This window comes from Hyalella azteca, unplaced genomic scaffold, assembly GCF_000764305.2.
Source record: "Hyalella azteca isolate HAZT.00-mixed unplaced genomic scaffold, Hazt_2.0.2 contig12691, whole genome shotgun sequence".
Taxonomy (NCBI): Eukaryota; Metazoa; Arthropoda; class Malacostraca; order Amphipoda; family Hyalellidae; genus Hyalella; species Hyalella azteca.
Window position 1 is genome coordinate 212,263 of NW_025942643.1, and position 9,636 is coordinate 221,898.

The 9,636-nt window shown below is 37.6% G+C and overlaps 1 long non-coding RNA gene across 1 annotated transcript; it reads right to left on the reverse strand.

The window, feature by feature from the left end:
* Positions 1 to 7,086: 7,086 nt before the first annotated feature.
* On the reverse strand, positions 7,087 to 7,487 carry LOC125178782. The gene is made up of 2 exons (XR_007157018.1): positions 7,237 to 7,487; positions 7,087 to 7,125 (listed from the first exon to the last, which is right to left on the reverse strand). It is a non-coding gene; the product is annotated as an uncharacterized LOC125178782 (long non-coding RNA).
* Positions 7,488 to 9,636: the final 2,149 nt, after the last annotated feature.

The window sequence follows — 9,636 nt, forward strand, 5'->3', positions numbered from 1 at the left end:
ATACAGTAGAGTTAAACTCGCCCTGCTCATGTGACCGAGATTCCTTCATTTCCAATCCGCAATCCTCTGCGGACCAAACCCAATCAGTGCGATAGTTCATTGACTATATTCATGCGATTTCGATGTTCATCGTGCCAAGGCATAGGATTGGCTGCATGCACATTTGCATTCTCCACATCACCCAGCCAGATAGTACTTATCTGCATTCTCCACTCCATCTAACACAGCTATAGATGTTTATGTACCTTCTCTAAAATACCCTGTCAATGTTATGAATAAAATCTCGAGAGTGGAAATTTGAGTTCAAGAAACCTGAGATATTATTAGATTCCGAACGTCCAAAGGTTGTTGCTGGACTGGAGCATGTCGATCCAGGCATACATTTCAGCTGTTCTCATGTACGTACATTGTACCAATACAAGTCATCAATTACGTAACTTTAATCCATTTAAGGCAATCCGCTTGCTAATAAACAACGGTTAAGCCGAGAATCATAATCAATAAATTTACGAAGTTCGTTATAATTTATCCACAGAGCAATGCATCTCCACTTCACCTTTAACTCGGTCATGTCTGCAGCAGACTGTTACATCGTCCTCCCATTTCTGCCAACTTTCTTCAATCTTTACTCGATCATATCTACAGACAGTGATATCGTCATCCCATTTCTCACAGCATTCTTCACCCTTTCCTCGGCCATGTCTGCAACAGACTGTTACATTGTCCTCCCATTTCTTCCAGCACTCTTCTCCCTATCCTCGGGCATTTATATACCAGACAGTGACATCGTCCGACCATTTCTCACAGCACTCTTCACCCTTTCCACGGGCATTTATATACCAGACAGTGACATCGTCCGACCATTTCTTCCAGCACTCTTCACCCTTTCCACGGGCATTTACAGTGGGGGGAAATAAATATTCGTACACTTGAAAAATCGTATTTTAATGTATGTAAATCCAAATATCAGGTTTCCAATGATAATGAATGAAGTTGCATTCGAAACGTCGTAAAATTATAATAAAATGTCCCTTGGAAACCTAATGTATGTAAGTACACAAACTGAACAGGAGAAGTGATTTATATTATGTATAGAGGCGCATTGGTNCCACACATTTCTCCCAGCACTCTTCACCCTCTACTCTGTCATGTCCTCACCAGACTGTGACATCGTCCACACATTTCTCCCAGCACTCTTCACCCTCTACTCTGTCATGTCCTCACCAGACTGTGACATCGTCCACACATTTCTCCCAGCACTCTTCACCCTCTACTCTGTCATGTCCTCACCAGACTGTGACATCGTCCACACATTTCTCCCAGCACTCTTCACCCTCTACTCTGTCATGTCCTCACCAGACTGTGACATCGTCCACACATTTCTCCCAGCACTCTTCACCCTCTACTCTGTCATGTCCTCACCAGACTGTGACATCGTCCACACATTTCTCCCAGCACTCTTCACCCTCTACTCTGTCATGTCCTCACCAGACTGTGACATCGTCCTCCCATATCCCTGAGCACTGACACGCGTGTTCGCGCGTCCGCGGAGTTGGGAACATCAATTAAGAAGTAATTTCCGTCTTCTTCTGCAGTGTGTCAAAGAAATCCAATAAGGCATGTAACGCACCGTTTTAGAGGCCACGAAACGAGGCTTCTCCCTTCAAAGCCTATGATAATGCCAGACTGGCAGATCGTGGCTATCAGTGTGCTCATAATTAGTGTTTAATTTTATTGACTTCTCTACTTCAACATCACACAACGACTAAATGTAATTAATTACGAATTTTGATTCAACGTTTTTCCTCTAGTATTGTTATCATTTGACTATCAATTTAAGCAAGAATTAAGGCAAATAACATAACAAAAGATACAACAAACATTTATACCCTGATATGCTCTTTCCAGGAATTTCCAAAATTTTCCTCAACTTTTCATTTCGGTTTTAAAACCGTATTTTTTTAAACTGCATGCGAGATTGTTCATTTTGAACTCCTTTCGTGTATTTACTTGTAAATTTTATTAGGATATTAAGGCATATATGACCTCATTCGATCCTACATTTTGAAATATTTTCAGGTGTTTCTTGTCTGTCTAGTTGTGCCCTTGATTTCACGCCAATAAAACATAATAGATATGTTATATAAGTTTCAAATCCTCAATCAGCCTTCTCTCGTTTAAATTTTCTTTGATTATAATCATCTTACCTTACAACTGAAGTTTATCAAAGTAACCATTGAGCTTGTAGCTACCAATAGTTTTACATATCACGATCGTAAAATAAATCTAACGGCGGCTTCAGACTTTTCTTTGTCTAGTTGGCTTTGTATGAGTATTTCGAGCACCCACATCAAATAACTCATTTCAACGGGATATTTTGAAGTTGATCCTTAGGTTGATAGCAGAACAGTCATTTATTTCTTACTAACACACTGTACTCCGGATCGACATCCGAAACTGTGTCCAAAGATTAGAAGTTTTTTCTTGCAATGAGTCAAAAAAGTCAAGATTCATGTATAATTTGCATATCAATTTAAAAACATGGGCAGAGTGCACAGGCACGGTTTTTCGTTCTGGAAACCTTATGAGAAAGTTAGAGTCTCGGTTCATTCCAAACTGAAAACCTCTTATGAAAATCCCCATATATATTTCTTATTCAAAGTAAATTCTATTCAAGTAGATTCATAAAATAAGTTCATTTTAGATTGTCAAAAGGCATTAATATCAATTTTTATTAATAATATCAACTTTTATCAATATCAACTTTGATAATTCGTAGAAGTACGATTACATAGAAATTGGACAAAAATTCGGAAAGCTTAGGTGTGCAAACCTCTTATTTTAAAAAGCAGTTAAAACTTTTTCGCCACACAATGCTGCGTCTCTGATCTTTTCCGCAAGAAACATTACCATATTTCGTAATAGTAAACTTGAATGCAATTTTGAAGTTCCATAAGTAGATGAAACTGCCGGCAGCAATTTACCGTAAATTTTGATATTGCAATAATATGCAGGTTTGTCTTCACCTCATGCATCAGTAAAAGCGCCTGATTCTCTCCTGTATGAGAGCGTCGGGATGCCGCCTTATCTAAAGCGCATTTCGGCGTCGCATTTTATGCGCATTTGTTGCCTCCAAGCCGGCGGCAACGCGGCGCCGTATAAACTGCGCTGCCTCCCCTTTACTCAAATAAAAATATGCAAATCAGCAAGTATGACAGCATCTGTCGTATTGCCCAGCTCAACTTTGATGGCCATATGCCCATATCGCTTCCTATATTCATGGTTTATGTGCAGTACTCGATGTAGGTCATTATTTGTGTCGCAAAACGAGTTTTAAAACATTACTGCTAATGGATCGGCTGTTATGGTCGTGGAAGAGGCATTCATGAAGTTGGCATTTCCGAGCGTATTTGTGAGCGTTGCCCCATAGAGTGAAGGTGATAAAGCTTTGAGAATTTGGACGCTTCTAGTATTAAATTGATGAACTAAATAATGTATAGGAAAAAATACTCATACAGCAAATATTTTTTATTAATCGAATCTTTTATTTTATTTGTGTGTAGATCAGTGCAACGATTTGAAAGCAGTAAAACTCATTGGGAAGATAAACAGTAAATGTGCAATAATATTTCACTAGTGATCCCAAATTAATTGAAAAGCTACATTCTTCCTCGCGCTTATACAATTTCAATAATCTGAAAGCAGTTCAATAATTCAGACTTTAAAAACACTGTAGACGCAACGAGGATTAAACTAACCTACATGATCTTCTTGGTTTAATGTTGCTGATAAATAATATTTGGAAAATTGTATTCCATCACTACCTCGATACACTGCAGTGAATAAAACATACTTTATATACGAAGGTGTTAATTTTCTTTCCCTCAATTACGCGTGTTCCATGAAAAATCCCGTTTCTCCCTGTTAACTCTAGACAAACGATTGATGGAAGCCATTTGTCACGAGTAATGTATACCGCTTTCCGTTTTAGACCACAAGAAATAGCAGGACCACTGAAAGAGCTCCTAAGATTGCATGGACGTCGTTCTTTCCAATATCAGAAACCTTGCATCGCAATATTGCTCTCTCACAATGGCAAGCTGCCGCAATTGCATAACAGTTGAAGATGTAATGTTTTATGAGGGAACATCCATGTGAAGCTTCAATATTATTGTGTTATCATTCACACGTTTTAATTTAGTTGGAGACGAATAGTTAAAATAAAATCTATATTCCTTACCTGGGACTGAGATTGACAACAAAGAACTCAGGTGATAGAATATTTAGATTACAGGGTTGGCGTAAATATTGTTAATTTTTAGCGAGTATTGAGGAAAAGACAAAGAAACATAATTTTTTCCGATAATGCATCATTCATCATCATCAGCAAATCAAATAAAATAATCATTTTCTGCTTTCGAGTAAATGCCGCTGTTTCATAGAGAATCTGATAATTAACATATTTGCAACCTGATCTCGCAAAACTTTTTATTTCTGAATGATAATTGGTAATTTAGGGAGAAGTATTCAATAAATCTAAACTATCGTTAAGCACACTATAGTATTAAATGATCCACATAATTATACGCAACAATTCAGCTGAAGGTTAGGCCTGCAACTTGCAAACGGTCGACCTCATGAATATATTAGTATAATTTCAAGGCAATTACATAACTTTCAAGCGCAGAATGATATTTGCTTTCTCAATTATTCGCTAATTACAGAGTTCTTCCGTTTATTAATGACATTGGTTGTGATGTTTATTAATGACAGCATGCAGCGTGCGTTTGTCGTTTCATAGAATCATGTTATTTCTTGGCATTTGACGCGCCCTGATTTAAGAAAAATAAATTTTGAGTAAAATTTGTATGAAACTCATTAATTTGGAATTAAACTTTTTTGATAACTGAAGTATCTTGTGAAATTAAAGTGCGATGAGACAGCACCAATGAGGCAAACAAACAATTGAACCCACTCTCAACTGTCTATAACTCAACACTATTCAAAAATCCGTCCTAAATATAAACGGTCCAACAAGCGTTACAGCTAATGCCCGCTTATTAAACCAGAAATTGTGTGGAAAAACCCCGTTTTAATTCTACTGTTATAATGAAAAAACTAGCTTCACGAGTCGAACGCCCCAGCTGCGTGGAGAAAAGTTGACCAGCGGACAATCAATCCTATATATAGTGCCGTCCCCTCGGTACTTTTAGCTCTTTACCAATTGAGTTTGGAATCTCAATGATAGCAGTGCAAAATATATGGAATATACTCATTAGCTCTTTCGATTCGTAGAAGCAAAGAGATAAACTTGTTATAATTTTTATTGAACCTTATTAAGGCATTAAGCAAATCATTTGCGTTGGTTAAATTCTCGATCATTCCTTATCAATTTTCAAATGCAACGTGAAAATCACAATTACGAAAGTAAGTAATCGAATCCTTCATTCGCTTTACGATCTTTAAATCACTATATCGCGCCACATTTTCCAGAATTTTTTCCACATTTTTAATGAAATGATGTTGTCCAGACGTTTTTGTATGCCTTTTCCTTATTGCGGTGAATTCTGAATTTGTGGCACACATATAATGCCATTGTGTCCTCGAAAATTTTCCATGTCAGAAGTCAGATTCATCAAAATGATGATGGTGATGCAATCGCAGGTTCAAAATATATGAAAAAACTGCATGTCTTGTAGTAAGTAACAAAAAAGTAAAGTTAGCTCATACAAATTTATTTATATGAGTAACTTATCATCATATTAGATTCTAAATATTTATCACTACTCATACTCATCTATCTAAACATTTCAACTCGGTGTGTTAGGCACTCAGAACGAGCTCTTGCCTTTGTTATGTAATCATAAAATATAAGGGACAAACTTTACCGCTTTCTGGAACACTTGAGTCACTATATGCGTCCCGATACGAATAGCACGACGTCGATGACCGTATTTTTTACAATGAAACAAAAAATTTAGTATAACCTTAAAGTTGGATTAAACGTGACCCAGGTTATTTATTTACAGTAAAACGAACAGTAATTTTACTATTTATCTAAAAGGAAAAAAAACTGTCTCGTGATATTCATCTTCAACAACAATTCTTCATCTTTCGACAAAAAATTATAATTCTTTAAAGACAACGAACCATTTTATTACCAGCGTTTTATTGAGAAAGAGATTAAGTTTAACTGAAAGCTCGCCAATTTCATGCCGTCTAAGAATTTATTGTTTTTCCAACATCAAATTTGAATTGTTTTCCTACATAAAGATCGTCTTAAATTTTTAATCATGTTATGCAGCACGTCGCAAATTTATATATCAGTTCAAATATTGTTTTTCAATAGGCAAGGGATTAAGCTTCCGATTCACTAAATGTACAAATCAGATGCCTGTCAATTGGCAAGGCAACAACACGCTCTGCCGACTCTGTGTTTGCATATCAAACACACACTGCAGTTTGCATATGGCGCTTTGGCTCCATGGAGCTTCTTCGCCACTCATAATCCAGTTTCTGGCCCAAATCCTGATCATTGTTATGGCAATCTCAGCCCTGCTCCTATTCTTGTCAGATCTTTATTCTGCAGGAGTTGCTCTCATGTCTTTGGCTCAGCTGAATATCTCTGATGCATTTCATCCAGCGACGCCCAGAGAAGCCTTTATGTTGGCCTGAGCCCGCAGAAACGCGATTCAATGGACTAATCAAATTAAAGATGCGTGCTAGTCTATTCCTGCCGTCGAATCCTAGGCTTTAGAACCCATTCAACTTGTGAATGCATGAGCATAATGAACCAATAAATTCATCGAATCCTTGTTAATTTATAATCAATGTTATTCAGGTTGATAAAAGATTTTTATTTGAAACGAGAAGTGTTTTTGTAATTCATCTATAATGAATGTACGTAAATAATGTGACTATTGACGTATCGCCTCAACTTCATTTCCTGCTCGCCACGCACAAATTTCCTAAAAAATAAGAATCAATTACTTCACAAAAAAACACAAATTCTAACATATCGCTGAGTTTACGATCAAATTACAATAAATGGAAATGGTATTGAAGAGGAGTAGAACGGAAACAATATTTTATTCGAGTTTTAATTGCTCCTCCTACTTCTTAGACCTGTAGAGGATACAAGTTTTATTACAAATAAATAAAGATATCTTATTAGCTATTACAATATGACAGTTTGCTAACAATCGCATTTTAACAAGTGGAAATAACGGAACTCACCTCAGATGAGGTCTATACCGAATTTATCGGGGAATTTTCCTATCGATAAACAGAATCTGCAACAAAAAGAATAAATAACTATCAGAATAATTAACTGCAAAAATAATATTGAAAGACTGCTACGCTACTACTAGGAGGCGGCCTTACGTCCGACCCCGGTGACGACTGGTCTTACAATCTCGGTCTAGATAGCGGTTCTCCGATTTCAAGTGTGATGCAGTGTTGCCTGTTGCCAGTGTTGCCACTTGGGCACCACAGTATCAATAATTGATAACGTTATCGGGAACCTTTCACAATCTATGGTAAAGAAATTGCCTTGCAGTTAATCACGTCTTATAGGGAACCCAAATTTAGTTCTATAATCCACCCCAATGGATTTGCACGAAACAGGATTTGCACGAAATGCTTGAATCTATTTGAGATCTGGTATTGGATCTAATTACCATATCTCCGTCGCAACTCGATGCGCAGGCCGCTTTACTGCAAATGTTATTATTACATCTACAGTTCTTAAGAGGTTTTCCTGAGCCTTCCGAGTATAACCAACAGATAACGAATGCACTTCCCCACGCGTCCCAACCTAACAAGGTTGTATTCCCTGCAGAATATTATCCGACATCGTCAGATAGGTAGCGGTATTTATTAGAATAGTTAATGGTTTTGTTCAGCTAATCCAGGTCTAACCTGATCTTGTGAACAATATCTATTGCACCGGCCATGGCCACAAGGACAGTCAACTAATGCCAAATGAAAATGAATGCTTCTTTAGAAAAACCTGAAAAAAAATAAAATAAAAAAGTGCACATGGCATAATTATTGAAAAACTTTATTTCCGCCATAATATATCATATAATATTTCCTCGTGCAGCAAATCTCCCACATTGAGAGGCTCTGAAATCAATCTAGACTCTGGCATCCTGCGTAAGCCGAGTTCAATAGGAGATGCTCAGGAGTTCATCCGCGCGTTGATTGGCTGCAGTTCCGCAGATCTGGACTTATCGAGGCCGTTGCGCTACTGACAAACACCATCGACGGGCCTTAGGAGCGGCGAAAATTCTACCAGATCCGGTCGGTCTTCGTGCATAACGCTTTTGTTATCTTCACTGTGATAACAAAATCGGTGAGATGCACCGATTTGAACAATTTCAGTGAACCATCTATAAAATAGCCATCACATAGGGTGACTGTGGCACTAACTCTTCTTGGTAAACCTCATGGAAGTAAGCATGAAATACGGAGAATGCAAGAACCATTTTAGTGAATCAATGAGAAAATATGCATTAATGTATATTAGTGTAGTTAGGCAGAAGTTCTTCATTTATACAGGTTTGGTTGAAGACCAGAGCGTACTTTTTATTTACAGCAACTGACCGAATACAACTTTTGATTTATTACAGAAACAAAAAGATCAAGAATTTGATCATGAAAAACAACCCATGTAAAAAGTCCGGACCGCTACAAGAAACCAATGTCGTTTACAAAATTTTCCTGTATGAAAGAAGGTTGTAGACTTCTCCAAAATGTAAATTACATCGGTTTGACTAGCACGACATTGAGCCGCAGACTCACATGCCATCTGCAAGCTGGAGGACCAAAGAATCATATGCGTGAGGCCCACAACGAGACCATCACCCGTGCCACGTTGGAGGCCTGCACCAGCATCGTCATGCGGTGCCCCGACACAACGAGACTGTTGATAGCGGAGGCTCTCATCATTAAGGACGAGTCTCCTGCTATCAATTTGCAGACCGCGGGATTCGTCAGGACGTTGAAATTATTCTCGGATTAATTTGATTTTCGATTTGAACCGTATCTACGATACTTTCTGTATGAACTTATGTCATGTCCAAATTTCAATTTTAGCGTTGTAATAACTGTTCACTTGCTTGATAATGAATATTGATATATTCGAAACGTCGCACTGCAATAAAATGTCATTCGGTAATCTACTTTTTGATCTCCAAGCTCCAGCTAGAAATTTCGTTCGGCTTATCGAAAAGAACAATAAGAAAATCGTAAATAAAAAGTACGCTCTAGTCTTCAACCAAACCTGTATAATGTATATTAATGTATATCTATTATTTATATTACTGGTTTAGCATAGGTGTTGTTTGTTCTAGCATAGACGTCGTCAGTCTTGGCATATGTCCTTTGTTTTAGCATAGACGTCATCTGTTTTTATCCTCTCGTGTCTTTTTTAGCCACTTGTAACGTGCCCTCGAAGTTCGATCCGAACGAGACGCCACGACAATCTCTTCGTGGAATAATAATAATAATAATAATGTGTATTCAAATGTACATTGCTGTTAAATGCGCACTGACGTTAATTAGCATTAGTCATGTTGAATTCTACCATGGCATCATCCTCGATGAACTCGGAAGGTAAATAACGACGAGTAA